Source organism: Schistocerca piceifrons, chromosome 4 (genome assembly GCF_021461385.2).
Source record: "Schistocerca piceifrons isolate TAMUIC-IGC-003096 chromosome 4, iqSchPice1.1, whole genome shotgun sequence".
Classification (NCBI taxonomy): Eukaryota; Metazoa; Arthropoda; class Insecta; order Orthoptera; family Acrididae; genus Schistocerca; species Schistocerca piceifrons.
The window spans coordinates 396,452,559-396,476,041 of record NC_060141.1 but is presented as its reverse complement, the minus strand read 5'-3'; the positions used below and the strand labels follow the sequence as shown (position 1 = coordinate 396,476,041).

General features: G+C 41.1%; 1 non-coding gene across 1 annotated transcript; it reads left to right on the top strand.

The window, feature by feature from the left end:
• Nucleotides 1–22,661: 22,661 nt before the first annotated feature.
• Nucleotides 22,662–22,736, top strand: Trnas-aga. Its single transcript has one exon. It is a non-coding gene; the product is annotated as a tRNA-Ser (tRNA).
• The last annotated feature ends 747 nt before the right edge of the window (nucleotides 22,737–23,483 follow it).

Below are 23,483 nucleotides of genomic sequence, written 5' to 3'. Positions count from 1 at the left end.
TCGATATGCGACTCGCCGACATGATGACTTTGACTATAAGCTGTTCATTACTACACGTAAATTCAAAACATTTAAGAATTCTGGCAACGACATTCATCCACAAGCATGGCTCCATCAATTCTCTCATTGTTTTCCTCCCAACTGGTCGTTAGAACACAGATTAGAATTTATGTGTGGCTATTTAGAGAATGAACCAGCTGTAAGAATGCGATCGGTCATTCACGATTGCCACAGTGAAGGAGAATTTTATCATGCCTTCCTCTCAGCTTATTGGTCTCAAGCTACACAAGACCGAGTAAAACATAGCATCATGATGATGAAACACTTTGAACAATCTGAATTTTCCAGTCTTGTCAAATATTTTGAAGACATGTTGCACAAGAATCAGTATCTGTCAAACCCATACAGCCCCTCAGAACTCATCCGCATTTGCTTAATCAAATTACCTGAATATTTACGACATATTATTTTGGCAGGACGTTGCAAAGACGACATTGAAGCTTTTCAGGGACTCCTACAAGAATTAGAAATTGACACAGACAGTCGCCGGATGCGAAAACAAGAAAACAATCGCTACAGGTAACATCCGTCACAATTCGGTGACGACAGAAACAATAACTGGACACGACAAGTCTATTCTTACAACGTAAATCGTGACCAAAACAGACACCACCCGTATGACAACCGTTGGCAGAGTAGTATTAATTACAGGGAAAGATCACCTCTCCGCGGTAATGACTATCACAGAGACAATCAGAGAAACAGACAATATGGGAACCTAAACAATTATTATCAAGGGAGGCAGAATAACTTCAGACGCAACAGTTCGGCGCACAGTTACGATTCAGGGAGAAATTCTCCACCACGTGACCGACAAGAAAGAAACTATGGAATCTACCGACATGACGACAGACGATATGATCGTAACGACAGACCTGAACTGCATCAGAACTGGCGGGATTCAAACAGAGCAGAACCCTCTCGACAAGGTGAATTTGTAGAAGCTAGGTCTCCTAATCCCAATAACGGCGCGCGCCAACAAAGAGACAGACAATGACTCGCACAGCAGGCAGCCGCGTGCGCCCGCTGGCTCCGAGAAAAATAACATAAGACGCTAGCCTTGAGAAAAATTTTAGCTTTCTTTACCAATGTATACAACATGATAATTGCTTTGAAGTTGAAACTCTGTGCACTTGGAAGAGTAAAGGTTTACACCACATTTCACATGTAAAACCGTTTATTGAAAGATAATCTGCTTTTTAACTTTGTCTTTGCCATAAAACATTTCACTTCACATTTCTAGTATGCTTTGTCAGACTTAAGAAACTGTTAACATGCAACAATGTTTGAAGTTAAATATCCAGTCAAGAGCCAAGAGAACTTATTTAAACAGAAATTACGAATGCATTGTTATTGTGAACAGACGACACAGTGTTATTGTGTGTGCGCATTCTTGCTTGTTTGTTGCACGATTACGTAACGACTATAAGGCTCACATACTTAGATCATTTACCAGTCCTGCTAATGAGATTTTAATGCAACATTTTGGTTTATTTGAAAATACATTCTGAATTTAAAGTGCTTTCTGAGAGATACCAGATGACACAGAGGTTAGTTTATGTGACAGGTACACGATTTTATCACGATGCTACTAATGAGTGACAATTTACAATGTTGCTTTTGCGGTGTATCTGGTTTAGATCTGCACAGTTTTTCTGTATTATTCTGGAAAGTAACACATGTTTTAGTAGTAACTTTTGAGGTGTATACAATGAGACAGCCTTTTCCGTAGCACAACAATACGTTACAACACAGTTCTTTCTTCATCACGGCAATAAACGTAATAACTGCGATATCTATACGCAAAGCATTTCACTTTTGTTTATTATGAGGTAAGTACATTGACTTCTGCAGAACTTAGCTTTCGGAGGACGATAACTACGAGACTTCCACAGAGATTATCTTACAACATGACGCACAGTTTAGCGCTACAGTACACGTATTTGAGTGATTAATTTCGTACTTAAAACATTTATTTTTTTAAGATATGTGAAGTACAATGATACAAGGGTTTTCTGTGATATATTTCATTCCGTTGCTGTAATCTGTAACACCTGAGGGTATAATTACATTAATCCTTGGGGGGGTACACGCTTACTTTGTGTACCATGTGTTTGGCAAGCACAAGGAGCCCTAGCTAATATGGTATTTGCTTAAACAACTTTACACATCGGTACCATATTTCTCTAACACACAAATTACACAGCTATCTGATCATTTAACTGAGAAACAAACATTTTTTTATTACATCAGTGACAGATGTTTACGCAATTACACAGTTGGATAACTTCACACTTATGAAACTGTATTTTGTCTGCACTTTGTGAACTCTTCATATTTTTTTGGAACCATTGTGATACTATGAGAGCTTTGAATGATGTATTTGGTATGGGATCATGATTTTTAAAGTATGTTTGAGGCAGATGACACATCTGACATGAGGGGGGATTTTTTTTTTAGGTTTTGAAATTTTTGCAGAAAGCTACGACGTTTTTGAGATTTGACTGATGTGTTATGATGTTATTTTTATGACGACGATGTGTATTATGCTGTTGAGGTATGTTTATGATCAATAAGCTGATGCTATGTGAGGAATTTGATTATGCTACATATTTATTATGATGAAATATTAAAGAAGTGTCGACGAATATGTATATGTGTAATAAGGTAAGGAATAATGAGTAGTGTTTAGGGACTCAGATTTGTGGAAAAGGATGCTGGAAACCAAGAATCGTACTTTAAGAGTTATGAAATGCGTGTAAATGCGTGAATGTATCACAATGCCGACGAAAATTTCTTGGACACTGTTATATCAATAGGATTTTGTTTCTACACATTTGTAACGCAAATTCTCAACTTGTGATTTTTTTTTATATGAGACTGCCACTGTAGTGGAAACTGCTGTCGTAAATATTTCAGTAAGAAAGGTAAGCGACCTTGACGTAATGCGTTTTGGACGGCCAGCTGAGAGGTAGTCGTCTGACAAAAGAAAGCCATTAGGTGCAAAAGAAAAAAGAGGCCGTTATCCTCGCTATTGAAATTTCTTTGTCAAAAGCATCGCAAATACGACACGCTCAAACTTGAAAACATATGATAACACTGTGGCCCTCTTAATTTATTATATTTACTGAAATGTCTAATGAAATGACGAGAAATATTTTATGTCTATACTCCTGATTATGACTATTGTCTTTCTACAGTAGTTGAGAGATTTTCTGTACTACCTTACGAAATGCCATATGGCTAATGAATGATGTTTCATGCCTTCCTTTGTACATATTTGCTCATTTTCTTTAATATCTAGTTTCTAGCTGCACTGCTGCATTGGTTATTATAAAATTTTATAGATGTACTAATATAAATATTTTCTGTCTACAGATCGAGTAAATAATAATTTTTTCAAAAAAATGAGGGAGCACAAAAAGACATTAACCTTCACAGGAACTGCATTCATAAGTTTCTTTTCAAGTACTTGATAATTTTTATGGTAGAATAACTTCTTGTGGTGCACCACTTTAATTACATAGTCATTAAGATGTGAATAGACATTTCCCTTATATGCATTGTTGTCTTTAGTGTACTATTTTTTCTGCTTGAGCTTTGTCATGCTTAGGTATACGTTGTAGCATTTACTGCTGCTGTTTGCCAGGCATAGTGTTACTGAATTTGACTTTGTATTACGCTGTTAAGCCAGTTTACTACGCATTTATTTTTCTTGTTTGCTGCACAGTGCCTTATATTAGTTGTAATATTGCAATTGCTTTGCCAGTTTGAATTTTTTGTCATTGATGTTTGTGTTACTTGTTTTGTGCTGCTGCATTGCCTCGTCCCTTAGTTTAGCATCTGAGCTCAGTAGATTTAAGTTAGCTTAAGAGGGGGTAGCCTATATAAGAAACTAACTATGATGAATTGGAAGAAATGCATTGAGAAGATATAAGAAAATGGTTTGGCCAAAAAAAAAAAAGGTAGTGTACAGTGGAGAAAAACTATTTTGAAAGAGGATGTGAACAGAATACAGAAAGCAGGCTTAGATAGTACTTTTGGGAATAATGATGAACAAAGGGAGATCTCCATGCAAAATACTGCAGTAAAACAAACCCTGTCCTTTCCTTTTGTGTCATCCCTCTATATGTTTGTGTACCCTTGTGTATCTGTGTTTTTCCTGTCTTTATGTGTTTAGCTGATGAGAGCTATGTTGTAGAATTTTTCTAATACTATGTTACTTACTTTGTAAAGATGTTGAGACATTGTTTATTCTGTTTTGTTGCTCATATGTGAAGGTGATGTTTCAAAAGTTATTCTGGTCTTTATGTATGTACTCATGTCATTATTTTTGTAACACTGATGTATATGTTTATTTCTATTCTTTTGTAAAGCCTGTGTCACTACAAATGTTATCTGTATTGTTATGTTCTTCAATGATGTATTTTGTACCTTTGTTATTGTATTTTTATGTTTTAAAATTGTACTTGACACCAGTTCATCAAATTAAGTAACTTGTAAGTTCCATTTCACTGCACACGTTTCTGTTGGTCATAATATATGGACAATATGTGAGAAGTAGGGACTGTTAGTGTTTGCACGTGTGTTAATAGTTCAGCAAGGGGCTGGATAACAGCATTGCTGGTTCTAAGGACATTTCAAAAAAAAAATTTTGTGAGTGCACAAGTGGTGGTTCATGGACTTGCTATATTGTCCGCAAGACTCTTCGATGGTGATTGTGCACCTCCACAGTCGCAGCAGATGGCTGCTGGCCGTCTCTACAAGCACTACAGTGGGTCTGAATCTTTGATGACCCACCAGTACCATTATCTCTACAAGGACTACAGTGGGACTGCACCTCTGGTGGTCCACCTGTACCATACTCTCTAGCAAGACTATAGTGGGTCTGCTCTGTGATGACCTACCTACCAATATTCTTCAAAACTTCGACTGACTCTGCTGTGGGTTTGCTCTGTTGTGGCCCATTACCTATCTGCATGTCATGAATCAGCACTGTCTTACCGTTGGAAGGACAACACCACTTCTTCAAGACTGCATGGAAATCCACTACTTCCGTGTGCATTTTCTTTTACTGCTCAGACTTTGAGAAAAAAACTGCAATGTTACTGTGATGAATGATCAGGACTGTCTTTATGAACTGTGAGAAAATTTTAGCTTTTGACCAACATTGTATCAATAAGTGGGTGCCTTTGACTTCTTAATTATAGTAATTATGAAAAATTTTATCAAATCATTATTGGCCACTGCCCAAAACAATTTGTAAAAGTTTTTGTGGGGAGCATGGGGGCTATGTAAGTAGGCTGTTTAGGTTTTTTTTATTGGTAACGCCACCTCTGTATAAAAATCACTGGCTGTACTGTGTGCAGTCTGTGTCTAGTTTGCATTGTTGTCTGCCATTGTAGTGTTGGGCAGCGGCAGCTGAATGTGAACAGCGCGTAGCGTTGCGCAGTTGGAGGTGAGCCGCCAGCTGTGGTGGTTGTGGGGAGAGAGATGGCGGAGTTTTGAAATTTGTCATGAACTGCTATATATATTATGACTATTAAGGTAAATACATGTTTGTTCTCTATTAATATCTTTCATTTGCTAACTATCCCTATCAGTAGTTAGTGCCTTCCATAGTTTGAATCTTTTATTTAGCTGGCAGTAGTGGCGCCTACTGTATTGCAGTAGTTCGAGTAACCAAGATTTTTGTGAGGTAAGCGATTTGTGAAACGCATAGGTTAATGTTAGTCAGGGCCATTCTTTCGTAGGGATTTTTTGAAAGTCAGATTGCGTTGCGCTAAAAATATTGTGTGTCAGTTTAAGCACAGTCTTGTATAATTCTTCAAAAAGGGGACGTTTCAACCGTTTCAGGTATAGCCTATCATCATAAAATCAGCCATAACGTTCACAATTGCTTTGAAAGTACGAGCACAATAGATTAAATTAAAAGTGGACATAGTCAGACACATTAATAAATAAATTTACATACCATACAGAAGGAAATAATACACACTCATGCATTCAGTCTTAAGATTGGCACTCAACTGAACACAAAAGTGGCTATCAATACTTGCTACAAGATGACATGGTTATGGCAGTGTTGAGAATTTAAACTAAAAGTTAATGCACAAATTTATTTATAGAAACACTGCCACAACACGTTTAAAAACGATAGCAACAAACACTGCAAAGAAATTTTTTTTGAAAATATTTAAAATATAGAAAATAAAGTACATAATTACATAATATAATTTAACCAAGAATTGATGGGAATGGGAGGAAGGGAGGAGAGAAGAGACATAAAGAGACTGGTGAAAAACAATACTACCTCAAACAGATGAAAGACAACGACATACACTTGTACACCTACATCCAAGTTCCCGAGACACCTAATAGTGTGTGGTGGAGGGTACTTCTGCTACCACTAGCTGATAAGCCCTACCCTGTTCCATTCTCGAATGCAGCGTCGGTATTGGCTCTAATTTCTCCAATTACCTAGTCGAGGTCATTACGCAAGATGTATGTGGAAAGAACTAGTATATTGTCCGACCCTTCCTGGAAAGTGCTCTCTCTAAATTTCAGCAGTACACCTCTCTGTGGTGCACATAGTATCTCTTGTAACGGCTGCCAATGGAAATTGTTGAGCATCTCGGTAAAGCTCTCGCCCCGACAAAGTGACTCTGTGACGGAAAGCGCCGCTCTTCCTTGGATCTTCTCTGCTTTTTTTTATCAGTCCTACCTGGTGAGGATCCGATATTGATGACCACTACTAAAGAATCGGTCGAACAGTCACCTAAGAGCCAATTGAGTCGTAGATGTTTTACATTTCCTTAAAATTCTTCCGATGAATCTCAGTGTGACATCCACTTTTCCTGTTGCCTTTTTATGTGACGACGCACAGGTACTTCCAGATATACTACGAAATATAACACAACACCATAAAATAGTTAATGTAGAATGACGAAATTTCGGGAATACTTTTCTCTAGATAACATATTTAAGTTGTGAATAGTGCAAGATCACAGATTAATGTAAGCGGATACAAGCCATTGAAAATGTGAAATGTTGGTGCTGTAATAACTGGTGTAACAGGTAGACTGTTGCATGCAGGCATGCAGAGTGCCTGCATTGCCTTGTGCATGTTCCGGATGACAGTTTGTTCGATGACTGTCACTCTTGGTCCGTCAGTACAGGGACGGATCATGCTGGTTGTGGATGATACCGGGGCTGATGACCCACATTTGCTTGACTGCAGACAGATGTTGTGATCGAGCAGGCCACGGCTACATGGCGACACTCTGTACAGGATGTTGTGTTACAATGGTGGTATATGTGCGCGCGTTATCCAGTTGGAAAACATCCCCTGGAAAACTGTTCATAAAACACCAGATTGACGTACAAATTTGCGAAATCGCACTCCAGACCATAACTCGATGTGGAGGACCGGTGTGTCTAGCTCGCAGGCAGATTGGTTGCAGGCTCTCAGCTGGCCTCCATTACTGACACCCAGGCGAAACAGCTACCATCAGGAAAGACAACAGACTACCACGCTGTTCTCCAATGAGCTCTCGTTGACAAATGATGGTGGTTTGTGGTCAGTGGAATGCGCGCTACAGGGCGTGTGGCTCGGAGGTGTCCTTCAAGTAACTGATTTCCAGTTCGTTGCGTCATTGTGATGCCAATTGTTGAACAGTTGCTCAGATTGCAGCTACAGGTGCAGTCCGATGCAACAGAGGCAGTCTCTGAACGCGATGGTCTTCCCTCTCGGTAATGCCACGTGGGAGCTTTCTCTTAAAGGTGTCGCAACGAAATCTTGCATCGAAACCTCAAAGGTAGATCACCTTGAAGATAAGGCATCAACCTCAAAGATTTCCTATCAGGATTGTGAGTCTGAAGAAGTTGATGTAACGTCTCCAAGTTCCATGGTTTCAAGCAATAAGATATCTAACGACTCACTTAAGATGTAAAAAGAAATTATGACGAATCTGACATTTTTCTGGGACTTTTTGATTCTAACACCTCACCTCTCTGTATGTTAAGTAGCGAGGTACTTTAGTATAGTTCCATGGTCTCCTCTAAAATGGGCTAACATTTAGAAATTAACATCCTTTTTGGAAAGACAAAAATGCAGAGTTTTTTATGTGTGAGAAAGAACAATTATTAAGAAGACAAATGACTGTGATGTATGTGACTCTAATTGTGAATGGTAAAGCGACAATGGTGTAGCAGTATGCTTGTGGCCGAGGTTAGTACAGGCCGTATCTATACCTTCCTCATTCAAAATATCTAATGTGCTGATCATTAAGCCCTTCGGTATGCTCACATCGTCCATACCAAAATTGCCTAGGCTAACCGGAACCATATAATTTCCCATTCACATTAGCTAAAAGTTCTATCTTCTGCTTACAAAATAGTACCCTGCATCCATATATTCATTATCTTCAAGAGACTAAACGACACATGATATCTCCTGCGACAAGTCTGTACGTATAGAAGACAAAACTAATTTCTCTGTTGGTTGGTTGGTTGGATTGTGATTCGGTGGATGGAACCAAGCAACGAGGTCATCGGTCCCATCAGATTAGGGAGGGATGAGGAAGGAAGTCGACCGTGCCCTTTCACAGAAACCATCCAGGCATTTGCCTCAAGCGAGTTACGGGAATCACAGAAAACCTAAACCAGGATGGCCGCGTCTGAATCGTCACCCGGCCAAATGCAAGTCAAATGTTTAATCACTGTGGCACGTCGCCCAGTCAATTTTCCTGTACCTGACGGTACATTAACATAGAACCCCATCTTTAGTGCGCGCGAACGCAGAGAAGACTGCAATATGTTCATGATCTGTGTGCCTTGCTACATTGCCCTCCTTTCGAAGGTAACAAAAAATGGCTCTGAGCACTATGCGACTTAACTTCTGAGGTCATCAGTCGCCTAGAACTAATTAAACCTAACTAACCTAAGGACATCACACACATCCACGACCGAGGCAGGATTCGAACCCGCGACCGTAGCGATCGCTCGGCTCCAGACTGCAGCGCCTAGAACCGCACGGCCACTTCGGCCGGCCTCGAAGGTAACACGCAGTGGAAAGAAAGCCCTCCAAGCTCAGCTGTATACTGTAAAAGACCGATTTTAGCATGACCCTTAGTTGCGAAATCCAGACGGAGAATTGCAAAATACCACTCACCAACCTGTGGCACCACCTTTGTGTCGTCGTAAAAATTCTTGGCCCCAACGCTAAGGTTAAGCAGTACGTCCCCAAAGAGCTTATATCATTATTGGCAACTGCATGTAACCTCCGCCACACACCATTTGGTGGCTTGCGCAGTATGAATGTAGATGTAGATGTAGATATCATGGAGACCGCAATGTCTTCATACCAAGCAAGGCTACCGATAAATCTGCCCTGTTGCTACTGGAAACCTATATTCCTTGCCATCAACAAAATTCCACAAACCATATTCCGTCTCTGTATCAATTTGTGCAGTACTGCACTTTATTGGGAGCTTTTTCCGACGGCCGACACGCTCCCATTTGCTTTTAATGAACGCTTTCGGTGATTCTTGTTTCCCTGTTTCCTCCTTCTGCACCCCCGTACTTTGTGGCCCATTTGTCCACATCGTAGCATTACGGCTGCTGACAATGTTGCTGGATGTAGCCGTCATTCCCAGACCTGTGACTTTTGTCACTGAAGAAAACACTCGGCGGTCATTATGCCCACTAGTAGCTATATCTATTTCTTCCAATTGTGTGGGAATCATGATGGCTGCGGCCAAATTAGATGGATTCTATATTCAAACCTTAAACCACATTTTAGCAGGAATGCTCCCCAAGAGTATATTGAGAGACCTATTTCAGCTTCTCGGCCTACCACTGCATTGACTTCCTCGTTCTGGGCTAACTCATACGTTGGCCGTTCTTCATTCGGATTCTATTCAAGAAAGTCTACGCAGACTCTTTATGCTTCTGCGTCAGCGTATTCTGCTTCTCCATGAAAAAGGGAGCACCGTTCTACTTGCGTTACCGCTGTTGCAATCCCTCAGCTAGCAGCTCGAACGTTTGCACGTCCTGTAAAGTCTCGTGATAAGTCACGTGTGTCTTGGCTTCTCCAATCAAACGCAGATTGGTCATACGCGGGGAAACTTGGTCAGACCGCCCGCCCGACTTCCACGCAGCAGAAACGTCTTTGAAAATTCGGTTATGTTCTCCACTGCCTTGCCATAAAAAGGCAAAATCAAATTTACTACTGTAGGATCGATAGGAGGACGCGGTATACTCGGCATTACCTTAAATTCCTCAGGTTACCGAGTTGTATCTCGACTTGCAGGACCTCTATATGTTTCTTAAAAGGTTGTACTTCCTCAGCTTTCTGTTCCAGTACTACTTGTAACCTAACGAACTGTCATATCATAGTGTCAACAGGATCACCCGTACTAGCGGTGCATATTTCTACTGCGCACATGCGTATTCTTCTAGTGCAATACAATATAAAAGGGAATGACATCAGGTTCTCACTACAAAGTATACAATACACGACTTACGTTGGTCCTTACGGCGTATCATAGCCCATCTATACTCATTACATTCTCGTTTCAAATGATCCCAACGTCGAGAAGTGTAACATATGGCTCGGAGAGCCTTCGACGTGACAACTCGTCCCCAGAGAGAGTGCAAAACATACACCTGACAGGTGTTATGAATGTGTCACGATAGTTAAACTTAAAAGCAGACAAGTCAGGAGATTCACACGGTTGTCTTACCATCAGACTAAAATGAACATCCGAGCTATCCACCATGGTCAATGAATTGCACAATAAAAACGGCCAGTTACAAGGTGAACAAAATGCTTCTCACTCGCCATCCTGCATTATCCGAAACGTTGGTCCGCAGCTCGTGGACGTGCGGTAGCGTTCTCACTTCCCACGCCCGGGTTTCCGGCGGGGACAGGGATTTTCTCTGCCTCGTGATGACTGGGTGTTGTGTGATGTCCCTAGGTTAGTTAGGTTTAAGTAGTTCTAGGTTCTAGGGGACTGATGACCACAGATGTTAAGTCACATAGTGCTCAGAGCCATTTTAACCATATTGAACCGAAACGTTGGCCGCAAGATGTGCTAATGTGTAGCAGTGACGACGATGACGTCAGAAGCTGGCGCCGGTAGAAGAGTAAGGCTCACCTATGACCACCAGATGTAACGGTGATCAGCATTGTCGTGAGACCCACTTCTGTGCTCCTGTTGTAGCACTGTGCAGCGTTGTCTTGAGGCCGTCTGCTTGACACTAGTTGTAGCGGTAACCTCTCAGGTCAGGATCTGTAGTGGGCGTGGGAGCTGTGCACTTGAGATGGTAACACGAACGGTGTCGGTGGCTTAGCACAGGAGCTGAACGGCTGTCATACTCCCATGTGCAATATGTGGATAACATTTGTTTACTGCGAACAGATACAAAGCCCACACCTACTACAATAGTACAAGTTTATATGCCAACTAGCTCTGCAGATGATGAAGAAATCGAAGAAATGTATGATGAAATAAAAGAAATTATTCAGATAGTGAAGGAAGACGAAAATTTAATAGTCATGGGTGACTGGAATTCGAGTGTAGGAAAAGGGAGAGAAGGAAACGTAATGGGTGAATATGGATTGGGGCTAAGAAATGAAAGAGGAAGCCGCCTGGTAGAATTCTGCACAGAGCACAACATAATCATAGCTAACACTTGGTTTAAGAATCATGAAAGAAGGTTGTATACATGGAAGAACCCTGCAGATACTAAAAGGTATCAGATAGATTATATAATGGTAAGACAGAGATTTAGGAACCAGGTTATAAATTGTAAGACATTTCCAGGGGCAGATGTGGACTCTGACCACAATCTATTGGTAGACCTGTTGATTAAAACTGAAGAAATTGCAAAAAGGTGGGAATTTAAGGAGATGGGACCTGGATAAACTGACTAAACCAGAGGTTGTACAGAGTTTCAGGGAGAGCATAAGGGAACAATTGACAGGAATGGGGGAAAGAAATACAGTAGAAAAAGAATGGGTAGCTTTGAGGGATGAAGTAGTGAAGGCAGCAGAGGATCAAGTAGGTAAAAAGACGAGGGCTAGTAGAAATCCTAGGGTAACAGAAGAAATATTGAATTTAATTGATGAAAGGAGAAAATATAAAAATGCAGTAAATGAATCAGGCAAAAAGGAATACAAACACCTCAAAAATAAGATCGACAGGAAGTGCAAAATGGCTAAGCAGGGATGGCTAGAGGACAAATGTAAGGATGTGGAGGCTTATCGCACTAGGGGTAAGATAGATACTGCCTACAGGAAAATTAAAGAGACCTTTGGAGATAAGAGAACGACTTGTATGAATATCAAGAGCTCAGATGGAAACCCAGTTCTAAGCAAAGAAGGGAAAGCAGAAAGGCGGAAGGAGTATATAGAGGGTCTATACAAGGGCGATGTACTTGAGGACAATATTATGGAAATGGAAGAGGATGTAGATGAAGATGAAATGGGAGATACGATTCTGCGTGAAGAGTTTGACAGAGCACTGAAAGGCCTGAGTCGAAACAAGGCCCCCGGAGTAGACAACATTCCATTGGAACTACTGACGGCCTTGACAGAGCCAGTCCTGACAAAACTCTACCATCTGGTGAGCAAGATGTATGAAACAGGTGAAATACCCTCAGACTTCAAGAAGAATATAATAATTCCAATCCCAAAGAGAGCAGGTGTTGACAGATGTGAAAATTACCGAACTATCAGTTTAATAAGTCACAGCTGCAAAATACTAACACGAATTCTTTACAGACGAATGGAAAAACTAGTAGAAGCCAATCTCGGGGAAGATCAGTTTGGATTCCGTAGAAACACTGGAACACGTGCGGCAATACTGACCTTACGACTTATCTTAGAAGAAAGATTAAGGAAAGGCAAACCTACGTTTTTAGCATTTGTAGACTTAGAGAAAGCTTTTGACAATGTTGACTGGAATACTCTCTTTCAAATTCTAAAGGTGGCAGGGGTAAAATACAGGGAGCGAAAGGCTATTTACAATTTGTACAGAAACCAGATGGCAGTTATAAGAGTCGAGGGACATGAAAGGGAAGCAGTGGTTGGGAAGGGAGTAAGACAGGGTTGTAGCCTCTCCCCGATGTTGTTCAATCTGTATATTGAGCAAGCAGTAAAGGAAACAAAAGAAAAATTCGGAGTAGGTATTAAAATTCATGGAGAAGAAATAAAAACTTTGAGGTTCGCCGATGACATTGTAATTCTGTCAGAGACAGCAAAGGACTTGGAAGAGCAGTTGAATGGAATGGACAGTGTCTTGAAAGGAGGATATAAGATGAACATCAACAAAAGCAAACCGAGGATAATGGAATGTAGTCGAATTAAGTCGGGTGATGCTGAGGGAATTAGATTAGGAAATGAGACACTTAAAGTAGTAAAGGAGTTTTGCTATTTGGGGAGCAAAATAACTGATGATGGTCGAAGTAGAGAGGATATAAAATGTAGACTTGCAATGGCAAGGAAAGCGTTTCTGAAGAAGAGAAATTTGTTAACATCGGGTATAGATTTAAATGTCAGGAAGTCATATCTGAAAGTATTTGTATGGAGTGTAACCATGTATGGAAGTGAAACATGGACGATAAATAGTTTGGACAAGAAGAGAATAGAAGCTTTCGAAATGTGGTGCTACAGAAGAATGCTGAAGATTAGATGGGCAGATCACATAACTAATGAGGAAGTATTGAATAGGACTGGGTAGAAGAGAAGTTTGTGGCACAACTTGACCAGAAGAAGGGATCGGTTGGTAGGACATGTTCTGAGGCATCAAGGGATAACCAATTCAGTGTTGGAGGGCAGCGTGCAGGGTAAAAATCGTAGAGGGAGACCAAGAGATGAATACACTAAGCAGATTCAGAAGGATGTAGGTTGCAGTAGGTACTGGGAGATGAAGAAGCTTGCACAGGATAGAGTAGCATGGAGAGCTGCATCAAACCAGTCTGAGGACTGAAGACCACAACAACAACAACATATACGGAGTTATAAGTCATTACAAAGGTAAAGTCGGCGGCTGGACACAGAAGAATGTGTGCCACGAAAAAGAACTGATACCTTCTCAGCAATTCATGACGTCACCGGCGCAGGTCAGTGCCAAGACCGCGTGTCCGCGATGACCTAGTGTGCTTTCCGCCTCTCAGAGGGACGTGCGCTTTGGCGAGCGTCGACAACATATGAGAGATGACAGGTGTGGTGAAGGCGGAATCCCAGGATCCAGATCGGTGATGGCTTACAGTGAAGGAGGTGGTACTCTGGTGTCATGCTCAACAGGCTGTAAACGGAAATTTGCGGTCACTCGGTACGGCCCTTCACCACAGAAATGCCCAGGCACGTTCACACCTGTAGCCAGGCAACAGTGGTGGCTTGCAGCGGCCAACTACAACTGGCTGGCGGTGGTCTCGGAGGCGGACTCTTCTTTCGGCAGCAGGCAGCACATCACGATTCGCGAGCCAGGTTATACTGCAACCGGCGAGACTGTGATTTCTTCGGAATTGGTGCTAGAGACGGGATGATCAGACACTGTGAGTGAGACATCAGGAACGGTAGTATTTAAAGATGGACATAACATCATCATGGCCAGCGATGTGGTCATTTGCCCACATTATGCGGAGGTGTCAGCAGACTTGTCCCCTATGTGGCGTCTCAGTTATTACCCGATCCCCTTGCTTTCGCACTTCCCGTCCGTACTAGGACGCCGTGGGGCTGGTGAGTGTAGAGATTACACGCTATGACTCAGTAGTGTAAGCCTCGCAAAATGACGCAGTCGGTGGAGTCACACTGCTCTGTTTGCACTTCTCGATTACGGCTCCGCTCGATGTAGCTCTGTGTTCGAGTGACACTCTGCCTTCTGCACCATAGCACTCCCGGCGTGCCCCAGATACCCGTTGTGACACGCGGTATGAGCCAGACATGATTTACTGCCGTCCGCGCCAAGCAGTGATTAAAAATGTATGCGCACACAGGGAAATCGAGTTTGCTGTGCAACAGAGGCATCGCATTTTATCAGTTACAACATTGCACATGCGGGCGAGGCAGACACTAAATGTGAGAATTTGATAACACGATGTCTGAAAGACGTAACACAATGTATGCTTGATGAAAAATCTCCGAAGCATCCTTCTGCAGTTCCGCGCTCTGACGACACTGTTGCTCGCCAAATTAACGACCTCAAAAGGCTAATCGAACAAGAACCAGTTGGCCGCCATCAGCACTATAAATTCGTCTTGCAAATGGATGAGTTGACTGATGTTGTTGTACTGACTGTCTGGCTGATAGTTGTACGATAACCATACAAACCTTCGCTCGAAGAAGACTGATTTATGTGCAGATTTAAACGTTTCAGGATGTCTTTCAAGCAAGCCGCAGCTAGCGTACTGTGCTCGTTTGCTAGAAACTCCAAATCGTTTCACGCTTCTTGGGAATAGAAGTTTTCTAAGAAAGATGTTACTTCTTCTTTTGACTACCAGAACCGTTCAGTCCCTTGGCCTTTACTTATCCAGCCAACAGTGTTGTACTGCATTGTGAGACAGGTGCCAAATCACACTCAGAAAAAAACTATTTGAACTGTTCGTGCTGAACGGCAGAACTTGATACACCTGTCGATTATTTCTTTCAAAGTCAGACTAAGTTTTCCACAAATGGTGCCTGGTGAAATATACTCAGATAGTACTCAGTATTCATCTTTCATTCTCTTTACTAGCCCCTTTTCTTTGCTGATTATCGTCAGGGCCGGGTTAGTTGAAAGAGACACCATTTTGTTATAACTAACATCTGACTTTGTTACGAAGTCATCAAAAGTCTTGAATAAATCTTCCCCCCCCCCCCCCCCCCCCCCGAGTTTTCCTTTTCAACGGCAATACTGCTAGCAATTCGTCCCTAAATTCTTTACTTTACGTATCGAAAACTGGACATTTATTCTTCATAAAGAACGTCGCATGATTCATCTAGCGCTATAGCGTAGCACGGCGCCTTCTGCAGAATTTCGAGCAAACTGATTTTATAGTCTGCATCCAAAATTTCGGTTCATCTTGTAATACTTCTTGCCAAGAATGGAATACCTAGAACCGCTGCATCGACATCCTTCTACTCTTCAAAAAGTGCCACGTCCACTTCTAACGTACATTTGTTTACTGTCGCAAAGCCTGAAAATGGTGTTTATTACGCGTGCAACACACACGCGTCGCTGCTTCTGGAGATTTTTCTTGCTCGCTCATAGCGAACTTGGAAGGCCGTTCTTTTTTTTCCTTTTTTTTTCTCCAAGAAGCTGGACATGCTTGTAGTTCTTCTTGACGAGCTACACAGAGGAAAATTTGTGTGGATCTGCTGATGAGTTGCTTCGCAGTGTTGCTTTAAATTGGCCGTTTCAACAAGAGAGACAGTTCTTATGCATATAAAGCAAACTGGAACGTTTCCAGGCCTATCAGAGGGCGTAAAATGATACTGTTTAGAGTACTCAGTCAATAACTTCCAATTTTCACTATCAGCTTTACGGTTCTTCGGATCCATATCGATGCAAAAGAAGCGTTATATGCCTTGGCAATGACGAAACGCTCCTTTCGAGATCTCAGTAACTACTGACGAAGTGGTGATAAAATTTGGGTACTTTATTTAGATTCATTGCTTATAAAAATACCGGTGCTCGACACACAACACGTGACGGCGTTCCGCAAAGGAGCTTCTTCCGTCCCAAAATGTGTGCTGGCGCACACCAAAGGAGCCTTAGGGCGAAGAAAGCGGTTTGTTTTCAAAGATCACCGTCGCCGCTGAGTGAACTCGCCCGAAGTTTCATACAGTATCTTTAAGGTGCCGTTCGATTTACGAGCACAAAAACAGTGTTCAAATGACTATGCCTTCTCCGGTTTAGCAGAGGTTTCAGAGGATGCCAGAGTCTGAAATCAATTTATAAGATTTTCTTGTTCATTAAATAAAATTCTTGTGTTGTGTTAGTGTTTAAAGAGCTTTCCCGTGGATCCATATCACTGTGTGTTCTAATTATTCAGCAGTTAATTTTACACTACTATTAAAAATAATAAGGGAGGCGCTCAAACGAATTATCTAGAGAAAAATAATTTTTCAGTAATTTGAATACTTACAAAATACTTTTGGCGGGTCATTTACTGACCTTCCGCGGTCTGGACCTGGACCGCGTCCCGCCGATAACTAGTGTGATAGATTCAGTCTCAGTCTAATCTGCATACCCACGAAGCACCTGATAAGAAAGAGATCGTGTTTACAGTACGCTCGGCTTCTGCCACAGTCGCAAGTTTGGTATATAATTTAGATTTGCAACACCTACAATCAATCCAAAATCAGTTTCTTTTCTGATAAATACGCTGGAAACCATTATTATTATTTTTCTTTCTTTAAAAAGTGACAAGTACTATGAGAGCACCGATAATCACCACAGTAAACAACGAGAAGCCGCTCTAGACAGCCCAGTCTTTTATTATCACGATATGTATATGGCATACTCACAAAATACGAAATGAAATTGATGTGTACACGCCGCTATAAAGAACAACGCTGATATTCAAAGATACAAGTAAGTTTGTTTATAGATAACTTGTTAGAATGATTCTAAAATACTTCACAAGAGTCATAGACCTGCGTAAAACAGATTTGTTTTCAGTGAATAACGAGCTACAGCGACATAGGACGCAAAGAACGCTTTGATCAGCGTCCAAACACGCGCAACAACTCGTTCGCACATTAAAGTACTTTCCGCGATGTGCTAGCTGTCAGACTTCCGACAGTTACGTGGAAAGCAGAAAAAGGCAGCTCCATCTAACGGGGATATAAACACCAAAGGTTACTTGTACTGCGTTACCCAACAGAGCGTTCTTCAAACCCTATGTGTTTTTTATTCTGGTCTCAAACGGAAGGAAATTGTCGCCATTAGTAGGCTAATGATTTGTTGTGAGTGTCTTTTTGTGTATCATAAACAATCTTATTACAAATATAAACAAATACAGAAGTTCACATTTAATTACCTTCTCTGAAAATGATCATCTACAGTACGATCTTCCATAACCAGCTGTGGCACTTGGTTACAAAGGTACCTGCAACCTCCCCCTCACTTATCGACCTTAATGACAGTGAAAAATTAAACGGCGTGTACCTAATGGAAATTTGGGAAAAGCAATGGTCACCAAAGTTAATCTGTCGGTAAAGAGGGAGGAAAGGGTTACATCTAAATGAAAGGAAAAATGCAAATGAAATTGGTGGAAATTAATTTTGAGGAGAGAGTAGAATTAATAAAGAAAGTAAATGTGTGGTCGTCACGTTAACAATTAATTGGCGTTAATTAGACAATTGAGATTTGGGGAAAATTACGGTCGCCAGTCCTATGGACAACTACTATAATAACTGAAAAATAAAGGTTATTGCACATATAATTAGCACTAAAAGCGTGGCAACTGAAGGTTGACATGTGTTGTGTGAAAACTGAAAGTTTGTCAGAAGTGATAAATTTCGCTACACTCTGACTAACTTCAGCAAATGAATTAATAAAACCGGAAAATTGAAAGTTAATTTAGTGACTGAAACTAATAGTGACATTTGTTTCTGAAGCACTACGAAATTCAGTAAAATAAGGTTAGTCTTGGGCTACCTCAACAATCATTTCCAAAGCTACTTGAATCTACGCAATTTAGAAATAAGAGATTTAACTTTGAACTTGAATTAAATGATTCTGGACAATTAACAATAGTAACATTTAGTACATACCAAGCTGAGCTGCAGTCACAGGTAAGCTAAAATATGCTAACAAAACTTGCACTCTTAATTTGTGCTTGTATAATCTAAATATTGTAGCCAGCTATGAATACTTTAACTGAACTTTGAAATTAAAGCAGTGAAATGGAATGATATTACTTTAAAGCTCGCGTCTGAATTTCAACGACACTCGGGTTCATTTCGGAAAACGAAGGGACCCTGCTTGGTAATGCAATTGGGGGCAATGAGCAACAAAGGTTCATGCTAAGTTGCTGTAATTTTGTGATGCAACAATTTTAAAAGCTCAAGTCTGCCATACAGTTCTAAAACTTTACGTGCTTCCAGTCTTCTTTGTTGGTTGATTGAAGGTTTGTAGTCGTCGACCGAGGAGGTGGCGACAGTCACTCATTGTCGGCCGTCGCTGTTGCAGAAGCTGGATGTTGGCGCGCCTTCTTCTCGATACTGTCACCAGGCGAAACGAGCTCTTGGTGTGCGCCAGCTAATGCTTCCCGTCCGCGACACCGTGTCAGAAACTATCATAGCAAGTCGAGCGCAATTACATGCTGCCAAACCCCGAAAGCGCGGCAACTCGCGGGAGCGTCACACAACACACCTGCTCCACCGCCCATATCCAGCCAGACTCTCTCTGCTCCGCCCGCGCTCCACGCGGCAGCGTTAACACTACCAAAGATCCTACACACTTTGGTTCTCCACACGACCTATCGATGTAATCGTTCGATAGTATATTTTTCCCTAGGCAAGACCCAGCGTAGAAATACAAATAATATTTGCAAAACAAACCAATTATACATCGACATATATATATATATATATATATATATATATATATATATATATACAAATAGTAAAACAATTACAATATATAAAGACACAGAAACGTCATATCTTCAGGTAACAAAATAAGGAAAAATCTATAGTACAATAGATGGAAATAGAAGGATATGCATTTCCGGCGTTGCATACCTCCTACATGAACACACCTATAAGATGATGATAATGATAAGATTATTTGGGTTTACGACGTCGATTTCTTCAGTGCCAATATAAAATATTAGAAGATGAGTGTGACCAAAATGGGATAAAGTTGAAAAATAAAGAGGTCTGCCGTCTTTTCTCTTATGAACCACGCTGTTTAAGGGGGATGCAATCTGTCTCGTCATAACTACTGTAATAAATATTTACATTACTTCTTTTCGCCATATTCAAAAACACTGATGTCTCAAAAAAATAGGGAGAAATTAGTTATATCGTTCCTTATGACTGTCGCTCACTGTGTGTGCGCCGTACGTGCTCTCTTATGAATCCCAGAATTTTAGAAAACGTGACATTTTGAAATACGCAACAGATATCGCCATTTCATCGCTCTGACTACACAGTGATGATTCACAAATTGGAATCATTTTATTACACTTTATAATATTCATTCCTTTCCCGAAAATTTGTCTAACAAAATTAAACTCTGATTGTGAATGCTTCGATTAATGACCTTTTAGTGAATGAATTTGTATGAGTATACAGGGAGGCGCGTAGTGTGGAGGCTGAGAGCAGTGACCATATACGAATAAGTGGAGGTTTATTAGAATCAAATTTCGATCACTTCACAAGCACTCCTAACACGATATGGGTACAATGTTTGTTAACTGTGGACGGTCTCGTAACGTACGCTGGAATCGTTAACAACTTTTTTGAACTTAAATATCGTCTCGGATACCCAATGGGAACATTAGGATGTGGACTACAGGAACCTCTAAGTGAAGAATACCTCTTTTTTACAATTTACGTAGTCAGTCGCAAGAAATAAGTTGTGGGTATCCTCTACTCGCTAGTCCAGGCCAATAAATCTTCGTGATATGAAAACGAGTAAGTTACAGCGGATGACAGTCAAGTTGAGAGCCTTCCGGTAAAAATGCATTAAATTTGATTGATTATAATCACTGGACATACTTCCACACATACAGGAGTTTGTTTTCCTCGAAACAGTTTGCCATATCGAGAGGGATTAATCTGCAGCAGAAAACCATTGCTTTTATTACAAGTGGTGGTAGGTTGACATGAAAGACCAGTTCATAATACGGGGAAAATGGCTATGAAACCACGACATAATCAATTAACAGCACACACGAATACTACAAATAAATCACTGAGAGTGGTTAGTTAACTGAATAGTTAAGGTCTTTTCACAATTTAAACAAATCATCAGGAACCGTCACTCAAGTCACACAAACCTGATTATATTACAGAACTTCATTGAAATCACTCACTCTTATGAGTTTAATATTTTGTGCACTAGTGCATGTTATTAGACCTATGGGAGATTACTAAGCAAAACAATTTTCTGATAAACAGTAATACTCAAGGACCGATGAGTAGCTACGAGAGTTGGTTGAAAGCGAGTCAAAAGTTGTCCATTGCGAGCAAGGCCCATTTTTTAGTATGTAGGGGTCGTTTCGAGTAATGAATCTAACCAATAGCACGAACTAACCAGGCAGGGAAACTCCAAACGGACTACTATAAAGAATCTATGGAAAGCGTTGGTGAAAATGGCACTACTTTACTCCGAGAAAGTGGAACTTCTCTGACCATTCCTGGCGCATTTACAGTCATTCATTCACGCATCCACATCTTACAGTAGCTGAGGAAACGTAGGGAAAGGAAAGGATATCAGGATGAAATAAAAGGGGTCGTTACAACGGATTCTTTTTCCAACTACTTGATCAGACAACAGAATAGCATCCGTGAGATATTTTAATTAGACAGAAAGACATGGTAATTGAAAGAAATATGAAATGGAACTATAGAAGATCCTTTCCACTAAACTGAAACAAAAATAAAATAGCTTCCTTAAAATTCTTTCATTTAGATTCACACACACACACACACACACACACACACACACACAATTCTCTCTCTCTCTCTCTCTCTCTCTCTCTCTCTCTCTCTCTCACACACACACACACACACACACATGCATACGCACGCACACATTCACAGTCTGTTGGAAACAGAGAAAGACACAATAAAAAGCGATGAAAACACTACAGGAGATATACGTAGATAGCTTATGATTAGAGAATAAATAACAAGTGTAAGACTCGCGTTCAGAGGTTTCTGTGCAAGCTTAATTATGTATATAGATAGTTCGTCTATAGGTTCTACTGAGTGACTTTGCGCGTATCAAGATATGTGACATAAATAGTCCTATCTTTTGATTGCAATGCCTTAGAAGCTTAGATTGTTTTACAATGCCAAGGCACCATTGACTTCATTATAAATAAATTTCAACTGGTTTCTTCAATCTATTCGTGAAAAAGAGAGGGTTCTAACAGAGGTACAAACAGAAAGGCGGACAACAAATCACAAAATACATTGTTTTCTGTGATATAATTGCAAACTGAAAATATTTCATATTGTTTCCGTTATTTGTACGTGTTTCTTACCAATTTCATGATTCTAGGTCAACGGGAAGTTTGGAAGGTAGGAGCCGAGGTACTGGCAGAAGTAAAGCTGTGAGGACGGGGCGTGAGTCGTGCTTGGGTAGCTCAGTTGGTAGAGCACTTGCCCGCGAAAGGCAAAGGTCCCGAGATCGAGTCTCGGTCCGGCACACAGTTTTAATCTGCCAGGAAGTTTCATATCAGCGCACCTCCGCTGTAGAGTGAAAATCTCATTTTGGAAACATCCCCAAGGCTGTGGTTTGGCCATGTCTCCGCATATCCTTTCTTTCGGGAGTGCTAGTTCTGCAAGGTTCGCAGGAGAGCTTCTGTAAAGTTTGGAAAGTAGGAGCCGAGGTACTGGCAGAAGTAAAGCTGTGAGGACGGGGCGTGAGTCGTGCTTGGGTAGCTCAGTTGGTAGAGCACTTGCCCGAGAAAGGCAAAGGTCCCGAGTTCGAGTCTCGGTCCGGCACACAGTTTTAATCTGCCAGGGAGTTTCACCCTATAGTTCTTGGTGAGTGAATTTACGATTACCAAAACATGTGGCATAGACGGTTCTATCATTTGACCACAAGGACCTAGAAGATTAATCTTTCTTACAACGCTAAGGGACTGTAGACCTTAATATTCCACATGAATTGATACCTCCGACCCTTCCTGAGAAAAACGAGTTTATCTGAGGCATGGAACCCTAAAAAAAGGGTGAGTAAGCTACACTGTAACACACTAAAACTTCCATCATAATACTTTACGTTCGAATCTGGAAAAGGCACAAAATTCTAAAGTCGTATGAAGCCATGTGTTGGAGGACGGTGTCCTATTTGGAGATAGGTCAGTGGTACTTGATCCCGCCACGGTGACTGGTGTCAGGTACACAATAAATGGATGGTTGGGTTCATCGACAGCAGTTTATTCTCCCTCACCGCCAGGTACTCCTCCAACAGCTGTATGGCTCTCTGACTCAACTGCAAAATGACAGCATGCAGGGGAATGCCACGTCGTGCCACCGTATGTTCTCTGCTGGCCTCCTTGGCTGCTTGGTATCCTTGTTCCTTTCCCCACATTTCAACATGCCCTAGAACCCAGCAGAATGATACAAGTTTCCCTTGCCGCTGAAGAAGGAGCAGATAATCGTGAATTGCTCGTGTAATTTTCTCTGATGTGAACATTTGTTGCAATGCTTGTAGGACAGAAATGGAATTCTGAGCTGAAAGCGCCTC